We start from the raw sequence: 21,219 nt of genomic DNA, 5'->3' as shown, positions 1-21,219 counted from the left end.
TTCCTTCCCCTTTCCTCTAGCATGTCGGGAATTTTTTGGCCTATTCTTCTTTTGCCTTCTCAATGTTCTCTTTGATTTCCTGTCAAAACACCACAACTGGGGTCTCAAATCTCACACCCATAACATCCATCATGTCGTCATAGGGTCTCCTGTTCATCACCCAACTCCAACTCCTAGTCTACTTCATGCTCTACCGCATGCGCTGCTGCTCCCCTGCTTTGCCACATACTCAGGTTCTTAGTGCAAAATCTGCTCCTACTCTGGTGCCAACTCTTGATTATCTTGGATTTGAGGTTCAGCCTCCTCACCCTAATAAATTGCAGGTGTAACATCAAGGGGTAGAATAACTTCGCATTCTCTGACAGCCGGTCCTCCAATTCTTCCACTTGGTTCATCTTAAAAATAACACCTCCTTGCTCTCCTTCATCACCAAAATTCCTTCCCCCTCAACAACATCTGGCTCTATGAGGACTATGGGCCAAACATGCTCCTCTTGGTTCTCCTCTACAATCTCCTCTATAGTCCTTCGTTCACCATGCCTCTTAACTGCAATTCTCAATGGCAAAAATGTCCTTTGCGCCATACCTTTGATAATTTCATCTACCACTTCGTCCTCATAAAACTACAAAAGCTCAATCTCTGTATGTTCTTCTTTAACTAGCTTCGATCGCAAGTTCTCCTTTAATAAAGACACAATGGCAAGGTTCTGCCACCTACCATCTTCACCACCCCAATTTAATGCGTTGCAAGCCTTAGCTTACCAACACTTCAATTTACATTCCTAACATTTCAACAAGTCTGTTATATTGCACCACGCCTATGTATGTACAGAGAGAGAGAGAGAGAGAGAGAGAGAGAGAGAGAGAGAGAGAGAGAGAGAGAGAGAGAGAGAGAGAGAGAGAGAGAGAGAGAGAGAGAGAGAGAGAGAGAGAGAGAGAGAGATAGAGAGAGAGAGAGAGAGAGAGAGAGAGAGAGAGAGAGAGAGAGAGGGTCATGCCAATACTTTAGTTAAGATACTCTTGTGAACATTCAGAAAAATAATAAAAAAAGAGACAGTACTGTGAAAACTTTGTGTGAGAGAGTTCTTCGTCATTATATAAAAAAAAAGTAAAGAAAAAGAAATAAAAGATAGAGAGTTCCAGTTTTTATACATCATAGGTGTCAAGATATGATGGATTTTCTTGTGTAAATAGTGTTGAGAGAGATTCTGCCTTTATTGAAGTTGAATATGGTTATTCAGGACATTAAAAAGGTGTTCCTTTTGAAAAAATGGAGAGATTCCCACTCGGGTATTACAATATCCAACTCTTTGCGTACAAGCAAGGAAAACGCAACATTTCCACTGTAATTTCAATCTCAAACTCGTTTGCATTACCAAGAAGGCTATCTATTTACGCTTAGTCTTTTCCTTATGTCATTTTTAATTTTAATGTGGGAACCTAATTTATATATATATATACATATATATATATATATATATATATATATATATATATTTTAAATTAAACATGTTCAGAAATTTTTTCAAGTTTAAAAAGAGAACCTCTGTAAGGACCAATAATTTTCGCAGTCATGAGACGCGCACGACAATAGTGTAGTAGAGGAGGCCTTGCACCGCATGTGTAGAAGAGAGAGGAGGAAGAGCAAAGACGTGCGTGTAAATGACCATCGCCGCACGTGAAATGGGGTAATGCCGTGTGTGTAAAGAGGTATCACCGCGCTTAAAGAGTAACACCGCGCGTGAGATGGGGTAATGCCACACGTGTAAAGAGGTATCACTGGGCACATAAAGAGTAATGCCACGCGTGAGATGGGGTAACGCCACGTGTGTAAAGAGGTATAGCTGCACGTGTAAAAAGTAATGCCACACGTGATATGGGGTAATGCCTCACGTATAAAGAAGTATCATCACGCGCGTTAGGAGTATTGCCGCATGTAGATTTGAGGGCTAATGCCACTCATGAAGGGAGAAAAGAGGTAACGCCGTGCGAGAAGAGAAGGTAGCACTGCGCGTGTGTTGCTCCGTGAATGAAAAGGGAAGATGTGACCGTTGCCAATACTGCACTTGTCAGTGACGTACGTGTCAGTGCCGCCCATAGTCAGCCACAATAACCTTCACCTACCCAGTCAGCAACAGTGAATCCCACCTACCGTAGGTACTTAAGCCCTCTCCCCTCCCCTTTCAATGCCGTTTCCCTCACTTGCCTCACTCACTCTCTCTCTCTCTCTCTCTCTCTCTCTCTCTCTCTCCCTCTAAGAAGCAAAGTGGGAGTGAACTGCTGCCCTTAGAGGAGCCCTTGCTCGGAGCTTGGGGAGGCCCATGAGTGGGAGGTCTGAAGACACTGTGAGAATTAGATAAGTAGGTTTAGTTCCCATGCATCATTTGATTTAGAAGCAATTAAATCTAAGTCATGAAAGAGGGTAAAAAGGTAGGATGAGAGGTATAGATGTGAATGGGTTAAAATGAACTTGAAATTACAGATATGTACCTCTACATGCCATGATTGTTTGAGCAATGTAAATGATCTTACTAGTTGTGAAAATTTGTGAAATAAATTACTTATAATAATAGTTTAATATGAACATCGTTTTGTATCAAGATTTGGTTTGGTTTGTGAAACATTAAGTGTTCTTTGAAGCATGTTAAACTTGAGAATGAGAATTTTTAGAACAGTGACTGTTCTTGCATCGAATTTTCCAGTGATCAAATGGTGTCCAAATGGGGTCAAAACCAGTTTCGAATGAAAGATATGCTTTTTTATTTCTATTTTTCTTTTTACACCATGGAGATATGCCCCAAAAAGTGAGGGTATGTCACTGTCCACAATTGCTGGGATTTCCAACAACTGTCACCTATTTTGTGCTGAGCCTTTGATCTATCAAACAATGTCCAAAACTCTTCAAACTATCACCATTTGAAAGATTTATGAATAAACATAAAGTTGCATGTTGAACTCATTTTGAAATTCTCAGAATATTAAGAGTTATGCTCTGAAATGTGAGGGTATATTACTGTTCACAGTTGCAGGAAATTTCAGCAACTGTCACTCAATTTGTGCCGAGATTTTGACCTATCAAATGATGTCCAAACACATTCAAACCACTGCCGGTTTAAAGATCAATATGTGAGCTTACAGTTGTATGTTTAAATCATTTTAAAATTCTCTATAGATTGGGAGTTACGCCTCCGAGAAGAGGGGTATGTCACCATTATATGTCACAGAAATTGTAGTCCTATGCTAGTATTGAGCTACCTCTTAGTGAATTACTCACTAAGCAACTCAAGTGATGCAGTGTTATCTTTGATAAGCGATAAGCATGAGTGACATGTAATAATTTTCATGTGAAGAATTCTAAATGCCATAGTGTTACGAGGACAGTGCTATGCAACTATGAGTTATGTGAAAATTTATAAATGCCTTGCTACTGTGATAGTTCCATGACGGGTGTTACATGACAAGTGCCGTAGTGCTAATGTTAATTGCTAAGCGTAAATGCAATGTGACAGCTCTCATATCAGGGGTGTTTCATGTTAGGTGTCATAATGTTATGTGACTGCTGGATAGTTCTGAGTAACACTCAAACTTTGCATGATGAAAATTTGAATTATCTATCATAAGGCACTGGTTTAGCATGATTGAATTAAATGCTTGAGCATGTTATGATGCCGTGATAATAACCACCACACAATGGGACACCCATTGGTAGTGGGTACTATTTTGCTATAGTACTGTGATACTGGCCATTATGTGATGGGGCACCCATCGGTAGCGGATACTGTTATACTAAGAAAAATGATGCCGAAAATGTTCCCTAACTCACTGAATAATAGGATGGGGTTAGGTGAAAATGGAATGGGAGGGTCGCACCTCCCGAAGTCTATGTGATGAGACCAGTGAGTGATGCCTTGCAAGGTAAGCACCTATCAAAAACCCCAATGCATACTGGGGACCGAGTGCGTGAGTATGAGGGCATTACGAAGTGGATTTATCCACTTATCATTGCCTTCCCTCTTGAGGTACAGTAGAGGTCCTAAGCAATGGAATTGGCTTAGTCTGATGGATAGGACCTCTACTTAGGGAGTAGGGGAAAACTAAGAAGTGAGTGGTTAATATTTGAAGAGTAAATGTGAATGCTGATGTTTGTAATGATTGAATGATAACTGATATTTGGATATGATGCCTGTAATTGATGCATTGATTTGATTACTGATTTACATGACTGCTACTTTATGACTTCTTATAATTGGAAGAATTGCTTATGATGTATGAATAGACTCATTGATGATGCATAACACCTAGATCTACTTATTAGGCTTTTTAGCTCATCCCCCTACTTCTCCCCTCTTGTAGATTGATAACACCAGGTTGAGGGTCAGAAGCACATGTTTTGCAGTTAGCAGCTGAAGTTCTTTTTATTTGAGAAGAAACCCAGATCTTGTATGTAATTGGGCAGTTTAGCCTTGAATATTGTTTATTTTGAAAAAATCTAATATTGGGCCCTGATGCCCCAGATTCAAGTGTAACTTTTTGGAGAGATTTTATGTAGTGCAGTTATAATGGTGTATGGATTTCTCCCAGTTTTAAATATATTTATCATCACTTAGGATTATTGATTTTAGTTATTTTTCATGGTTTGCTTTGATTACCGAGATAAAGGCGTTGAGTCCACTTAGACCTGAGCGACATATGCTACCTTGGGATCTCAAACCCATACTCGGTCACCCTCTGTCACGTACGGTAAAGGGATAAGGGGCAGGGTCATGATTGTTATGGTATCAGAGCAGCCAGGATAAGATTCTTAGCCTAGAGGGTTTTAGAAGAGTGCTTAGAATAGTTTTAGGATAGATTAGTGATTAGGTGCTCTTGTGCTAGGTTAAAGATGCCGAGGGCTCGTGCCAACAATGCGAGTTTTAGCAATGAGAACACCGAGGCGATCGATGCGTTTTACAGGATACTAGGAGCAATGACTCAAATGATGAAAGAATATATGCCAGCCTATTCTACCCCTACCATGGAGCAGAACGACAGTAGCCTGATAGAAAGATTTACAAGGTTAGAACCTCCAACCTTTTTAAGGCAAGGAGGAGTAGAAAAAGCCGAGAGGTGGAAGAGGTAGATAGAGAAGATCTTAGAAGTGTTACACTACTCGGATGAGCAGAAAGTCAGGTTGGGAGCCTTCATGCTGGAAGAAGAGGCTAAATATTGGTGGAACTCGGAAAAGAAATCTTGGAGGGAGTCGGGAAGTGAGACCACTTAGGATAGTTTCCTGACGGGATTCGACGAGAAGTACTTCTTAGACTCCGTCAGGGAAAGGAAGGAAGTGGAATTCATTGAGCTTTAGCAAGGGTGACAATGGAACAATACGTTGCTAAATTTGCGGAGCTGTCTAGGTACGCGCCTCACTTCATTAACACTGAGGCGTGAAAGGTGGCTAAATTTGAGAGGGGCCTTCGACCTGATATTAGAGGAAGAGTTCTTTTTACCAACCTGAAGTCATATTCCCCATTAGTAGACCTCGCCTTAAAGATTGAGAGGGACTGCGAGGATCATAGGTCAAGGAAGGAAGGAAAGATGAAGCTTGTGCCATCGAGAAACCTTGGGAAGAAGCCCTGACAATTTCCAAGGAGAGATGTTAAGAGGAGGGACCTACCAGCGTAACCAGAAGGCCCAGAAGAATTTCCTAGGTAACATGGAGAATGATCAATGCCCGGTCTGCCCTCATTGCGGGAAGGACAACCACACTGCCGCTGAATATTACAAGAAGCGGAACGTGTGCCTCAGATGTGGCAAGCCCGGTCATTGGGTTAAGGATTGAGGATCGACCAAAGATGTAAGGACGAGTGTTTTCCCTCACCGAACAAGAAGCTAAGGAGTCCACCTCGGTGATAAGAGGTACGCTCTCTATTTGTGGTTTTAAAGCTATAGCCTTAATTGACCCTAGTTCTTCTCACTCTTTTGCTGCACCCCATTTGCTTGCTATCTAAATGTTGAGCCTACATGTCTTGATTTTACTCTAGTAGTATGTACAACTGTGGGGGATTCTATGGAAACTGATAGAGTGTATAGACAGTGTAGAATTACAATTGATGGGTGTGACCTGTCCGTAGACTTGATCCTCCAAGTGATTCATAATTTTGATGCTATTCTTGACATAGATTGGTTGTACACACACCATGCCACCGTCAATTGTCATAAAAAGACGTTGACCTTTAGACAGCTTGACCAAGCAAAGCTACACTTTGAGGGTACTAAGGATACTTCCCCTTTGCACTTTAACTCTGCTCTCCAGGCCTCTCGCCTCCTGACTACGAAGTGTGAAGGGTATCTAGCCTATGTAGTAGAGAATCGAGATGTCCAATCTTAGCTTGACGGGATACCAGTAGTAAGAGAGTACCCCGAGGTATTTCTAGAAGAGTTGCCATCACTGACTCCAATGAGGGAGATTAAGTTTGAAATAGATATGGTCCTTGGCACTGTTCTCATTTCCAAAGCCCCGTATAGAATGGCTCCAGCATAGTAGAAGGAGTTAAAAGAATAGTTGCAAGAATTATCGGATAAGGGATTCGTCCGACCTAGTGTGTCACCCTGCGGTGCACCTGTCCTGTTTGTGAAAAAGGAAGATGGGTCCCTGAGGCTGTGCATCGACTATAAACAGTTGAATCAAGTAACAGTGAAGAATAAGTATCCCCTACCTAGGATTAACGACCTTTTCGACCAACTCCAAGGGGCCCAAGTATTTTCGAAGATTGATCTTCGGTCAGGTTATCACCAACTGCGAGTCAGGGAGGGAGACATCCCAAAGACCACTTTCAGAATTCGATACGGTCATTATGAGTTCCTCATGATGCCGTTCGGTTATCTAATGCCCCCCCTATGTTTATGGATTTGATGAATAGGGTGTTCAAACCTTTCCTAGATGATTTTGTAGTGGTCTTTGTTGATGATATCTTGGTATAGTCGGGAACTACATAAACAATATCTGAGAATTGTCTTGCAAACTTTAGAGTCAGAAAGATTATATGTCAAATTAAGCAAGACTGAATTTTGGCTCCCCAGCGTAGCCTTCCTGGGTCACATCATTTCTAAGGATGGGATCACGGCCGACCCCTCTAAGGCCAATAATAACCGAGTTTGCGTATGCGCTCCTAGAGCTTGGGGCCGGACTGATGCAGCCGCAAATGCTCGAGTGTACTTCTTCAAGTACTTTGCTTACCTCTTGTGCACCGACGCATCTGAGGAGGATTCCGTCAAATGACCGACGAAAGAGGACATCCCCATTAAGAAGGGTGTACTTGGTGGACATCCGCTGTATGCCATTGTGCTCCGCTCGATCTTGAGGTAGCCTTCCATGCTTCATGAAGTCCACAATGGGCTCCCTCCAGTCTTCTATTTGTTCAACCTTTGCACACATTGGGTCAAAGAACTCGGGCTCCTTCTCACTGATTTTGACTTATTTTCCTTAGGAAACTTCCTGCTCTGCCTTGATGACATCCCTAGCTGCAAGAAGTGCCCTGAACGGGTAAGACGGATATGCAGGGAAGACATCCCTCACGTCGTCTGCTTCAACCTTGGCTCTCAAGTCTAAGAGGTGCGACCTTAAAACATGCCCCCGTTTGGCGCACACCCCCTTTATGTGCATCTCCACGCACGACTTCCTTAGCTGGCCCATTTCTGTGCGTGTACCCTCTTCTTCTCCCTAGTGAGCCTACTTAGTCGCACACCCCTTTCACGTGCATCTCGCGCACGTTCTCCCTAACCATCCCATTTGTGTGCACCTACACTCTTCTTCTCTCCAGTACTTAGCGCACACACCCTTTACCTGCATATCCATGCACGTCCTCCCTAGCCTACCCATTCGTGTGCACAGGCCACCTTCATCATCTTTCATCATCCCCCAGCAAGTCTTATCCATGTGTTGGAAGGTATTTTTCATCAACATGAGGCTCCCGCTCAATAAAGGCCTGGCAAGTAGGGAAAAATTAAGACAGTCTCATAACAGCCCAAGAACTGGCCAAGATCTTTGTGAGGTCTCTCAAGAGTCTCCTGTCAAGTTTCATCACATTCAGACATGTCTAAGGTAGTGTATACTGAGAAACAGTTCTTGCAGAATTGGCCTCTCGCACATAAAACGAACCCTTATAACTAGAGCTACATTTTTCAATGTCTCAAATTGCTATGGGACTACCACCATTGGATCTGGCATGGTTGAAAACCCTCATGGGTCAAGTTTCAGCTCAAACAGACACTCCAGGAAGAAGTTATAGGTGAAAGAGTGAAACAGCAGGAGCCGCATGCTATTCCCGTGCGACCGCCCTGCAACACTACACCATTAAAGGGACAGTCACAACCAGTGAATTTTGACACTCATATCTCGGCCGTCCCAAGTTGGAATGTGCTCAAATTTGGTGAGCAGATTTGTCTAGTCAAAACGAGCGATTCGATATGTGGCACGCCCCGTGATGATACCCAAGCACGTAGAAAAACTAGAGAGAAGTTGCTAATCTGTGAAGAAAGTGCAGGAATTTAAGCAGAGTCATGCCTCGCTAGAGGGGCCAAATCACGCCACTCGCTAGCCCGATTGACGCTAGACCAATTCAATTATAGACGTAAGGTCTCGCGCCATCTCTGACCCGAACTCCATACATGATAAACAGTAGAATTCTGCACACATAGCCGACAAACATACTACAAATTCCATCGCCGGAATCCTTGATTTCAGTCAAAATTCCAAACTTGCAAAATCTTCGTTCAGCCACGGAATCGAGCAGCGTTTGGTGCCCCGTGATCGTAGTAGCATGCTCAGTGTGATTCAACGAAGAAAACATAGAAAAACATCAAGGAACAAACGCACTATCCATTCGAAGTTTTAAGATCTACTCAAAATTCAAGTCACATGATCATGCATCAAAAACACGATCCATGGCTCAAAGTTGATATCAAATTGATCGCCATACCGAGCCTTACAATAAAGCAATCATCTAACATTCAACTGGCCATCAGAATGACCCTGGATCAGCCATGCAAGAACACGCAAGTCCTAGGCAACACATGGACTGTTCTGGAATTCCACAACTTGTTAGGAAGGGGCAAATCTATCATTTTGCACCTTATTTTCTAATTTATTTTATCTTAATTTTCAGCATTAGGGTTACTTTGATCATCCACCCATGTTTGGGGCACACTTCTATATATACGTACCATCATTATACGTAGAAGAGAGGCATACACACACACAAGAGAGAGTTTTCACTTAATACGAGTTTCTCTTTCTTACCATTGCGGTGTTGCGCTTGAGAGAGAGGGTGAGGTGAGAGAAACTTTCAGCCGGTACCCCTAGGGTTGAGGTAACTCTTCTCTCTCTTCTTTTCTTCTTCTCTCCCTTCTCCTCTCTCTTCTCCCTCTTCTTCTTCTAAGTCCCTCGCGGAGGTCGTACACGGCAGTGGTAGTGTCGTTCATGCCTCTCCCTTGTTCTCATAAGTGTCACATGACGATGGAAACGCCATGTATGCGTCTTCTTTCCCTCCCTCCCGTCTATCTCTTTCTCTCAGTAAAGTCTGTAGACGGTGCTGCCCATCACTGCCCACAGATGTAGCTTTGACTTCTCGGTGAAGAACCTAGATGGTGAAGTGTGTTGCATTTCATGGCTTTCTCCCATGAATGTGCATTGCCCTAAGACAAGGGTGGGTCCTTTTTGACTCACTTGTCTTACAAATTAACCATATAAGTATTGTGCAGAAAAAACAAGAGGATTACAGGTCAAGGGAGGTGATTCTGAACCACCTTAAGCAGCTGGGGGGCTTTCTTCGTGATCTAAGAAGACGCCGAGCCAGCTCGAGTAAGTCCCGAACCCACCTAAAATACCTATCTCATTGGTTGGTATACATGCCCTTGCCCTTGAGCAAGGTTCCGAGAGAGCGATCTCAAATCTCGAGGCCACCAGAGACCCAAGACACATGCCACCAGATCACCTAGATCTGGAGGGTGAGATTAAGGTAGCTAACCAGCTTGGGTACTCCACTGGGGACTTACTACCTCTTAGTCAGTTCTCTCTTATTTGATCAGTTTCCTTCTTTACTTTCTGCACTCATTTCTATGACACTTGGGTTGTTCAACCCGTTCATCCGGGTCGAGGATTTCCTTCTCCCTGCACTCGTGGTTGTCCCAAAAGAGAGCTACTCAAGCCTCCTTCCCTACTCTTCTTCTGAGTCAGGACTCATGGTTCGGCTCTCAGGTCCTCACTGGGTTGGTGCCAGAGGGGATTTAAAGGTCCCTGCCTCCCCGCTTTCTCGCCCTAGTGGACTCTCCACCAAGGCCCCTTGCATGGGCAGCACTTCTGCTGCCGCGCCCCCTACTACTAGTAAATGTCCTACCAGTCGTACTGCTGCAGTACATCGTAAGGCTTCCCGATCCATCACTGCAAAAGGAAAACACACTGTCGTCGCTCCTAAGGTTTACCGCGAGGCAACCCCCTGTGCCCCTTCACTATTTCAAGCCCCAACACCTGGAGGGTCGGTACAGAGAGGCAGAGACCTTGAGGTCTTCACCCCTCGCACACACTCAAAGGCTCGTGGTCTATCCACTTGAGCCACACCTTAAGACGATCCTCATGTTGCCTTGAGCTAGCATTCAGAACTAGGCCTTCTCAGGCCAAACCCTGCATGCGCCATGCATTCGCTTTCCACAGCTTGGGGCAACGCTAACTCTATGCTACCTCAAGCACAAGAGGGTCGATCGCTGCGTCTTCCCTTTTGACACACATAGCTTCACCTTGTGAGAGACAAACTCTCGCCTCGTCCCTCACAAACACAAGCTCGCGGGTCTTGGCCTCCACAGGTCGAACCCATTGACCGGGCCAGGGTTGACCCCCAAGTCACTCGGACTGCTAACCCTAAAGGTGCACACGCACGATCTTTGTATGTCCCTTTTGGAGCAAGACCCAGGTGGAGTCACGAGTCGGCCCCTCTTTCCTCTCCTGCTCTACCGATGCCATGCAAGGACCTCGAGCCCTGGTACTCAAAGGTCTTCCCTAAGAGTACCATCTTGAACCAGCCCCGGGTCATTCGAAAGCCCTGGCCTCACAAAGGAATTCGGGGCAACAGTTTGATGTTGGACAGACGCCTCCAACCTCAAAAACAAGAATCCAAGCTACTCTCCATTCTTGAGCCCCACTCTCTGCTCCAACTCATAGACATGGCCCTTGCTTATTCAAAGAAAAAAGGGCAGTCTAGGTCTCAAGCTCAGTTCTGGAATGAGGTCCACAGCCGCCCAAGGATCAAGTAGAAGAGAGGTCTACAAATCCTGATCAGGGAAGCCTCCAAGGCAGTCGAAGTCGCCACCCATGACGACCTCCTACCTTGTAATCCCTTCTTCCCTCTTCAAACTCTGGAGTCTGAGCAAGTCCAGGAATATTGTTTGGTGATCACCACCCAGAAGTCACGGTCCTAAGACCGTCAAGAACCGATCCTCACAAGATCGGCATACAAAGCCCGAATTCAGTCGGGGCAACTTGAGCCCCTCCTGACTGACTTGTCGGGCATGACTCGCCAGCCTCGTCGGTCCGCTGCATCACCTGAACCTGACCTCCCAAAAGAAACGGTCAGTTTCATGGTGATCAATGACCCGAATGACGCTCAGGAGGAGCGGATGAACAAGTTCGAGGAAATGATGCAAGCCATCTCATAAAGATGGAGCGCCTAGAGGCCTCCAGGGCCCCTTCTATGCCTGACTCCTCGACTGGTGATGACACAGCTCCTAGGCTGGCTCCCCCACCGGTCTCTCAAGATAGCTCCTCTTCTTGCAGGGTCTCCCAGACCGACATAGTTGCTATGGTGGCCCATAGCCTCAAGAACAAGGTCCGGGCATGCAGGAGACACCACTCTGCCAAAATTTGTATCCCTCGTACATTGATCAGGTGTTGTTTCCCCCAAATTACCAAAAAGGGAAACTTCCCCTGTTTAATGGTACCACGTCTCCCCACTAGCATACGGAGCACTTCCAAGCGGCCTGCCGGGTGACGGCAACTGACGGACATCTTCTCCTTCGCTAATTCGTTGAAACTCTTGAAGGATCAGCCCTCCAGTGGTATGCTCGGTTGCCGTCAAACTCAGTAAACACTTGGCAAGAAATGGAGCATTTTTGTTCTATCAATGCTTCTACGAAGTTCAAAGGAACGGGGAACCCATCAATCTCCTCACCTTGATGCAAGACCCTGGTGAGCCGGTTGATAAAGTCATCTACCGATGAAGAGAGTTGGCGACCTTTCACACCACTCCCGTGATCAAGAAGGAAGCAGTCCAGACCTTCATACGGAACATGCTTCCTGAGATCACCCTACATGTTGAGGCATTCATTCACCCTCCATGTCAGAGCTCATCTCTAAGGCAGTCCATATTGAGGGATTGTTCGAGCATGGTAACACCCGTCAGCAAACTACTGGCTCAAACTCACGCCCTAGCAGTCGAGGCAGTCAAAAGGCAGTAATTAGCGTGGCCGTCACCGTGGCTGACTTCAAAGGCTCGGTTTCTCAAACCTTGGACCTCTTTAAGGCATAGGCGTCTCGGGCCAGGGACAAGTAACAACCCTACAACTGCATCTCGCCTCCTAAAAACTCTAGGCAAAGCGCCTACTTGGCCCAGCACTAGAATAAGGTATACCCCTTCGACACGGAATGGACTCTTGCATTACTTCGACTGTTGCTAGAATAGAACATGATACAGTTGTCGGAGGCCAATACTGTAGAGTTAGCTGGAAAGGAGGCAAACAAGAAGTATTGCACTTCTCACAGGAGGGTCTGTCACCCCATCCACGATTGCTATAAGCTCAGCAACATTATCGAAGCCCTTATCAACAAGGTTCAGATAAAGCTTGAAGAATTGAAAAAGGAATTCGAGATAGTTGCGTCATCTTACATAATCACAATCCAAGAAGATAACGGGGCACCCGCTATCCTTCGTGCATTCTTCTCCATAATGCTCGAAGAAGGAATCGCTACCTCAAAGCCAACAAGGTAGCCTAAGTTCCTGCCTCCATGGACTGAGAACCTATGGTGCGCATATCACCGAATACAAGGCCATGACATCAGCGAGTGCACTGGCTTCCATAAGCTCTTGGCCAAGAAGATGCAGCAGTGCTAGGAAGTTCAAGGCAACCCGATGAGACACCCTCGAGTCCCTCTCCTGCCTGCACAAGAAGACTTCCTGACGCAAGCCCAAGGAAATGTCGAGCCAGACCCTCCCCAAGATCTCTTCAAGGCAATGCTCCAACAAGGTCTCGTCACTCCCAAGCTCACCAGGCAGTCGAGACACCTTGCCCAGGGCACAAAAAAACTCTGGTGCCCATATCATCAAGTGTGGGGCTACAAACTCAAAGACTGCTCTGGGTTCGAGGCCATAGTCTCGGAGAAAGTTCAGCAAGGTCACATCGACTGTGCGATTCTTCCAAAACATGTCCAATCCCTTGCTCCTGTTCAAGGAGAAGCCACGCTACAGGACCCTCATAAGTATGCACTGAACTCCTCAGGGCCTTCGACCTCTCAACCCTGGGAAGTCTACCATAGGAGAAGTAGGCTCAAAGTCCCTGAGACGGGAGGCCGTCCGCCAAGCTACTGCCTCTCCCCAGCCTGATAGGGCGATCCAAACACCCCCTTGGGGATCCCGAAGGAGATGGAGAACACCTAGGTCGGCCCGCCAAAGGAATCATCTTCCTCAGCCATTAGTCGAGGAAGAATTCCTCAAACCCCTGCCCCCGCTGCCAACCTTGCGGGACTTCATCCCAGGCACAGCTCGCCTCATCTTATCGTCCAATCAGGAAGATGGCCTTGAGTCGTCAATATCTCAGGAGTCGGTCAAAACGGGTGACGATGTTAAAAGGACCCGACAACCGTCAAAGTTAGGGCAAGACCTTAAATGCCCCCTGCAAACATCCAACTCCGGCGATGACATAAAAAGCTGCCCAGAACATTCTAACCCTGCTTCTCCTTCCCTCTCCTCTATTCCTTCTACAGGTACCTCTCGGTGATGCCCAGACTTTGACTCCCTAAACAGGGAATTCGAAGACACCAGCCTCACCATGCCGCAGCAAGAACGCCTTAGAGAAATGCTGACCTAAGCAGCAAGATTCTCGACAGCCGCTGACACCCTAGCAACTCTAGTCAAAGCCGAGCTATCTCCAGGCTCCTCCCTCCACGAAGCCTGCCACATGATCCAAGCACACGAGGAGTCACCAGTTCGGGGCAAGCACCGAGTGAGCTCCATCATAAGGCTATGGATCCCCCACTTGAAGCTGACCCTTCTATCGCCTGGACTAACCAAAGATCAACCCTCGCCCACATTGTGCTCCTTCTAGAGGTTGAGATGTCAGGGTCATGGGTGGATACACTCGAGATTAAGAAAACCCTTGTGAGTCCCCCGACGAGGAACTTTCAGGAAGCTCCCGAAGAGTGGGAAGAGGGCGGGCAGGCTACAGCTGGTGAGCTTGAAGAGATTAACCTGGGAGATGAGGCGGACCCAATGTCAACCTTCATCTCAGCAAAGATGTCTTCAGAAGAGAAAGAAAGCTATATCTCCCTCCTTCGAGCAAATTGAGACGTCTTCACCTGGCATTATCATGAAATGCCCGCTCTAGACCCTCAGATTGTCATCCATCGCCTCAGCATTGATCCAACCATCAAACCGATGAAGCAGAAATCAATTAGGTTTAGGCCCGATCTCGAGATGCAAATCGATGCTGAGGTGGAAAAGCTCAGGCAAGCTGGATTCGTTAAATACCCAAGATGGTTGGCGAATGTCATCCCAGTCAAGAAGAAGAATGGCCAAATCAGGGTCTACATCAACTTTTGCGACTTGCACACTGCTTATCCCAAGGACGATTTCCCCCTGTCGTTCATCGAGATGCTGGTTGACTCCACAGCCCATTGCCAAATCTTCTCATTTATTGACGGTTATTCTGGTTACAACCAAATCAGGATGGCACCAGAGGATGAGGAGGCCACTATGTTCTTGACTCCAAAGGGTGTCTTTTGCTACACTGTGATGCCTTTTGGGCTAAAGAATGCTGGTGCCATGGACGAGCGAGCCATGAAAATCATCTTTAAGGACATGATTCACAAGGAGGTCGAGTGCTATGTGGATGACTTGATGGTAAAGTCTGAAACAAAAGGCACTCATGTGCAAGACCTCGAAAAGGTGTTTGAGCGGTTGCGACGTCACCAGCTCAAGATGAACCCCTTGAAATGCTCCTTTGGCATACCCTCAGAAAAATTGGTAAGGTTTATCGTGAGATACCGTGGGCTGAATATCGAGCTAGTCAAAATCAAGGCAATTCAAAACATGCCGCCACCTACAACCCTCCATGAACTGCGGTCTTTCCAAGAACAACTCGCCTACATTCTGAGGTTCATTTTGAATCTCTTAGGGTGATGCAGACCTTCTCAAACCTCCTAAAGAATGATATTCCCTTCATATGGGATGAAGCGTGCCAAGCTATGCTCAAGGACATCAAGCAGTACTTGTTGAATCCACCAGTACTCTCTACGCCACTGTTAGGAAGGCCCCTCATCCTATATGTGACCACCCTTGACAAGTCACTCGAGGCACTCCTGGCATAGAACAACGATGGAGGGAAAGAGACAACACTATATTATCTCAGCTGCAGAATGAAAGGGGCCGAGAAGAATTACCCTCCCATCAAAAAAATATACATAGCCTTGATCTTTGTGATACAGAAGCTCTGCCATTACTTTCTCGGCCACGAAGTCAAGTTAATCTCCAAGGCAGATCTGGTCATGTTCCTTATGACCCGGCCATGCTTGTCAGGACGTTTGGCCAAGTGGGCACCATTGCTGATGGAGTTCGACATCACGTATGTACCAAAGAAGGTGATTAAAGGTCAAGCCCTAGCATACTTCCTTACGACTCACCCAGTCCCTTCAGAGTCTCCCTTGTCAGGTGATATCCCGGATAAAGAAGTTTTCTTTGTGGAGATGTACTTTAACGGAGCATTCCAGTTTGATAGAGGGGGCACCAGAGTCATGTTCCTGACCCCTGATGGAGGAATGATTCCTCTATCCTTCTCACTTGCAGAGTCATTTTCTCATAATGAAGCTAAGTATCAAGCCCTCATAATCGGACTGGAGATCGCCCTTGAGCTAGATTTAGAGCAACTAAATATCTTTGGCGACTCTGAGGTGGTCATCAGGCAGCTAAAGGGGATTTATGACGCAAGGAAGGATTCTATCAAGCCTTATCACGACATAGCCAAAACTTACATGGCCCAGTTCAAAGACTTCTCCCTGAGTCATATCCCTAGAAGGCTAAACTCGCAGGCTGATGCGCTTTCAAAGCTTGGCACCACCATCCAATTGTCTTCAACAAAACCACTTCAGTCTGGGTTGCCGAATGGAGACACGTTGACTTACTCTTGGCACTGCTCTCTCTATTTCTAGTATTTATTCTCTCCTTTTCTTAAATCTTGGCATGCTTGTCCTTATTCATAAAAAAAAATATTGTATGCATGGGGACACCAGCAAAAGCTGAAGTAAAGAAGCAACCAAAATGGGAAATTGCACATCTTTTCAACTGTTTTCAACAAATAAATTGGTAATTCCCCTTAGAGTGACTTAGTAAAATTTCCTTTTTTCTTGTCAAGCTTTAGGAAAAGTAGATCATGTCATAGAACTTTTGATTTTGTAAAGCGAAGGGGGGGGGGGGGGGGGGGGGGAGGAACTAACAATAAAGAGGAGAAAGAGCAAACATACATTGTTTTCTTGTTTTACACACGTAGAGAGATGTGATCATATTAATATATTGTCATTTTGCTGTGGATATCTAACAAGCTTACAGACATGCATATAAAACTATGACTACTGATATGTGTATGTTTGCATGTAACAAACAAGCTTACTGACGTGCATATAAAACTATGACTAGAGATATGTGCATGTTTGCATGAAAATTTATTATCAATATTTCAATACAACAAAATAGCTCGAAAATTTGTTGCTAAAAAATTTGTCCAATCATTTGTTTTGCTTGAAGAGTTCTTTGCCTTGCATGTTATTAGTCTTGAACAATCCTCACATCTCCCCTCATCATCTTCACATCTGCATTAAGCTCAACTATTCTCATTGCACTTCATAGCTTCACATCTCCAGTTCGTATAAGTTTGGGTTCTTCTCATTTCCATATTGTTTAGTTGTGAATTTTCTCATTTCCATACTGCTTGAGTGTGATTTTCCCCATTTCAACATCGTAAATACCACCAAATTCTCTAGGCTGAAAGGATTGAAGTTTGGATCTTCAATCTCATCCTCGTTCGCCATTAGAAGAAGTGACAAAATTATAGTCTTCTTCTCTTGTTAGCGAACTTATTGGATTAGTTTGATCCAACATCTAAGCAAACGAGGATTGATCTCTTAAGAATGATTAAAGCTTTAGGCAACTAGAGCTTTTGGTAGAAATATTCTATTGATATAGATCTCTACATGATGTGCCCAGTACTAGGGAAAAAAAAAGACGACAAGGAAAAAGGTGGGCTGATGGGAGTTGGGTTTTTTCTATTTACCAAGGAAGGAATAAAAAGTATGGGAATAAATTATTAGAAAAAAAAAGCAATGGGAGATGAATAAATGAAAGTTGAGCCTTTGGATGTGAGAGAGATGACTGCAAGTTGTGTGTGAGAGAGAGAGATCGGACTCTATTTATAATATTGGAGGCTGAATACTTAACCCACAAATTTGGCTGACCATGGTTATCTAACATTGTGATTCATTAATAACTTTTGGATGAGACCCAATTGGAAAAGCAATATGTAAATTTCCTCCTACGTTTCTCCTGACACACCCATCTCTATTTTATGTATTTATGCTCTTCTTTTGTTGAATCTTGGGGTACCAGTTTGTATCTATTATTAATGCCCGCATTGTAATTTGCCACTCTGGAAGAAACTAAGTCTACATTGTCAAATTTTAGCAGTGTGGACTTATAACTAGGATACAACCAAACGTTGTACAGTCTCTCTAAATGCATTGGGACATAATGAGTTCTTACTAAAAGTAGCATTCTTATTTTATTTGTACTAATCCTCACTGATGCATTCTTGACATATGTGATATTTTTCTCATAATAACATTGATTGTTTCCTAAAATAGTCTAGCTGATAAGTGGGTTCTTACTTAAAATAGCATTATTATTTAATTTGTACTAATCCTCAATGATGCATTCTTGATATGTGTGATCTTTGTCTCATAATAACATTGATTGCTTCTAAATAGTCTAGTGGTGCCACTTATTTACATTAGGACATTCAAACTTTGTCTGTTTTTCTTAATGAATTTGGGAGATGCCTGAATGTTTACTAAATACAACATTGATTTGGGGGAAAAAATCTTTTAGATGGTCAAACCACAACTCCCTAAAACGTTTGTTAAAAATGCTTGAATTACCTTCTTCTAGGTTTGTAACACCAAAAAAGCATGGTCAGTTTTAACTAAAAGACATTTTTAAGTAAAGAATGCATTTTCTATAAGCCATAGGCTTTATGAAAAGCAAAGCAAAGCCTCATCCCGAATCATTGTTCGGAAAGCACTTTGGGCATGAAATATCTCCACGATGACTCTAAAATCAATTTTCAATACCGACTATGAAATTTGAAGCTTAAACAACAGTACAGATCTTACGGATATGTAAATGCTTATTTTTAGGGTGAAATTGATGGTCTAGATAATGTTAATGTGTTACAATATACACTATTTTTTTGGCATGAAATCCTAATTTTTATTCACAGCCATATTGGTCATGGCTGGGATAATGGATTTGAAATTTTTCCAACGTCATAATTGTAATTTTTGGAGAGTTTTGAGGTGACGCTTTACTTATTTTGATAGAGCTAGGACCCAATCAAAACATTTTCTTTGTATTTTAACAAGGTATTTATAGTAAATATTCTTTATATTGTTTTCCAAACTCAATATAAAGTTAAAATTTTCAAGTAAAAATATCATTTATACAGTCAAACCACTAAAAAAGTTCAATGGTGTTGTTAAATAAACTATTTTACTCATAAATTACTTATTTTTTAAAATGGATACCTCTCCATGAATTTTGTTAACAACGCTTAAAATTGCCCTTGTTCAAGGATTGTAAACCCAAATCAATCATGGCTCTTCCAGTAATTTGATGCTCTTCCAGTAATTTGATGCTCTTCCAGTAATTGATGTATTTAAGTAATTTGAGCAAAATGACATAAATACATTTTCAAGACTGGAATATTAATATGCATTAAAAACAATATTAGTTCTGATTTCGAATTTAGAACAAGCAGCTTCATTTTGTAGTTTAGCCCCCATTAAATCAAATGAGTCCAAAGACCTAAATATCCTTGCTGTTTTTAGTTCCAAACTCAAAATGAGATGTTTTGAGAAGACTTTGAGTTTGGAATCAATAACAAGCAATGGTATTTGGTTCATTTGGCCTTACTAACTTATGTGGACAAATTACTAAGATGTCATATCTTATTAAGGGTTCTAAACACAAAAATAGGCACTTGGATAATTTTGTTAAAATAATTGAGGTTCTCAAGTTTTAGAAGTAAACCACTTGTTGGTAATTTTGTTGATATTAATTACCATATTGAATTTTTGATGTGGCTTGCCCGTTCCATTGCCTTTACTAGTATTTATGTATGTTACATGTGGTGGCTCAAATCTTATGCGAAGAAGGTAATTTTGCCCAAAATGTGAGTATATGATTTCAACTTTGCCCATGCCCGAAGGGAAGATTAGCCATTTTTTATTCTCAAACAAAGAACCTCCAAATAATTAACAACATAGTTTAAGGACATTTTGGTCATTAGTAAAAGTCAAGGGTGGTTTCAAAGAAGTGAAGGGTGAGAGAAATCACTTACAGAAATAGGTTTTTTCGCTTAATTACTATTAATGAGCCTTAGTGACTTTAATTAATCGTAGTTACCTAACTCATTATAGGATAAAATATTAGCTAAATAAACAATATCAAAAAATATGAGAAACATTAAATGTTGATTAAAATAGCATTAACAGTCTGTTCATATATACTTTCTTACTGTGAAGTTTACTATGTGAAAAATTCAAAAAGCAACTCCTTAGGAGTACCACTTAATGGCCCTTAGACATTTTTATAGATGAATAAGGTTTTGATGAGTGACGTGGCTCATTTTTTACATGCAATCCCCCTCTAAAATCCATCTTGAATATGTATTTTGGATCCAAACTTTTGGGGTCAAGAATCTCAACCATTATAAAATAAATTTTGAAAATTTAGAATGATAATCTTTCGTTATATATTTTTCTACGCTATTTATTTTAGTTTTTTGTAGGGCCATCACTTTTTGAAATCTATCTTACATATGGATTTTGATGCGTTGGGGGATGTAGTTGTTAAACTACGCCCCTAATACATTAAATACTTTTCCTTTATGCATACATAAAATTATGGCATACATGAAAGAACAAGAATTATAAAATGAGATATTTAAACATGCAAATACATATATTACTGCAGCATTAAGGGACCATAGGGATTTGGATGTTCTTTTTCAACAGAAGGCCTGTAGATGTACAATCAATGTGCACCTTAAGATTCCAGTAGGTAGTCAAATTTTTCAATAGGGTTAAGAAGTTTAGTTTTGAGTTCATGCTAGGCAAAGGACATTTCCAATGATTAAATATGAATTATTTTCATGCTAGGAAAAAGATGGTTCTAGTGGTTAAAAATGGAATAAAATAGCTTCCGAACATTCTTGACTATAGTTTTTGATAATCAAGGCTATATACTAGTACTTTTTGTATTTGTGACTATTTAAAACCAATATGAGAAAAGGGGTATAATCACAACAGTCAAGTTAAATTAGGTTTTCAGATCTACACTACAGGGGATTTTGATCTAAGAACACCATCACACATCTTGAGCCTAACTATATTCAATAATATTTAACTATTACTATAAAATTCAATAGTCCCTGCTTGTGTCCAAGATTCCAACTCCCATATTTGATTGTGGAAAAAGAGGATTCCTTACCAATGAGTTTTTACATAAACTCAAGGTATACAAAAAGAGACTTGCATTCTCTGAATTATTAATAAAGTGAGTAACAGTGACTCCAAAAAAAAGAAAAGAAAAGTTGAACTCTCTCTCACATTTGAGGTATCCATGAAATCTACAACAAATTGGAGTACCATGACTAA

Source organism: Amborella trichopoda, chromosome 9 (genome assembly GCF_054954075.1).
Source record: "Amborella trichopoda isolate Santa Cruz 75 chromosome 9, AtrichopodaSantaCruz75HAP2 v2.0, whole genome shotgun sequence".
NCBI classification, from domain to species: Eukaryota; Viridiplantae; Streptophyta; class Magnoliopsida; order Amborellales; family Amborellaceae; genus Amborella; species Amborella trichopoda.
This window is presented reverse-complemented; position numbering follows the sequence as displayed.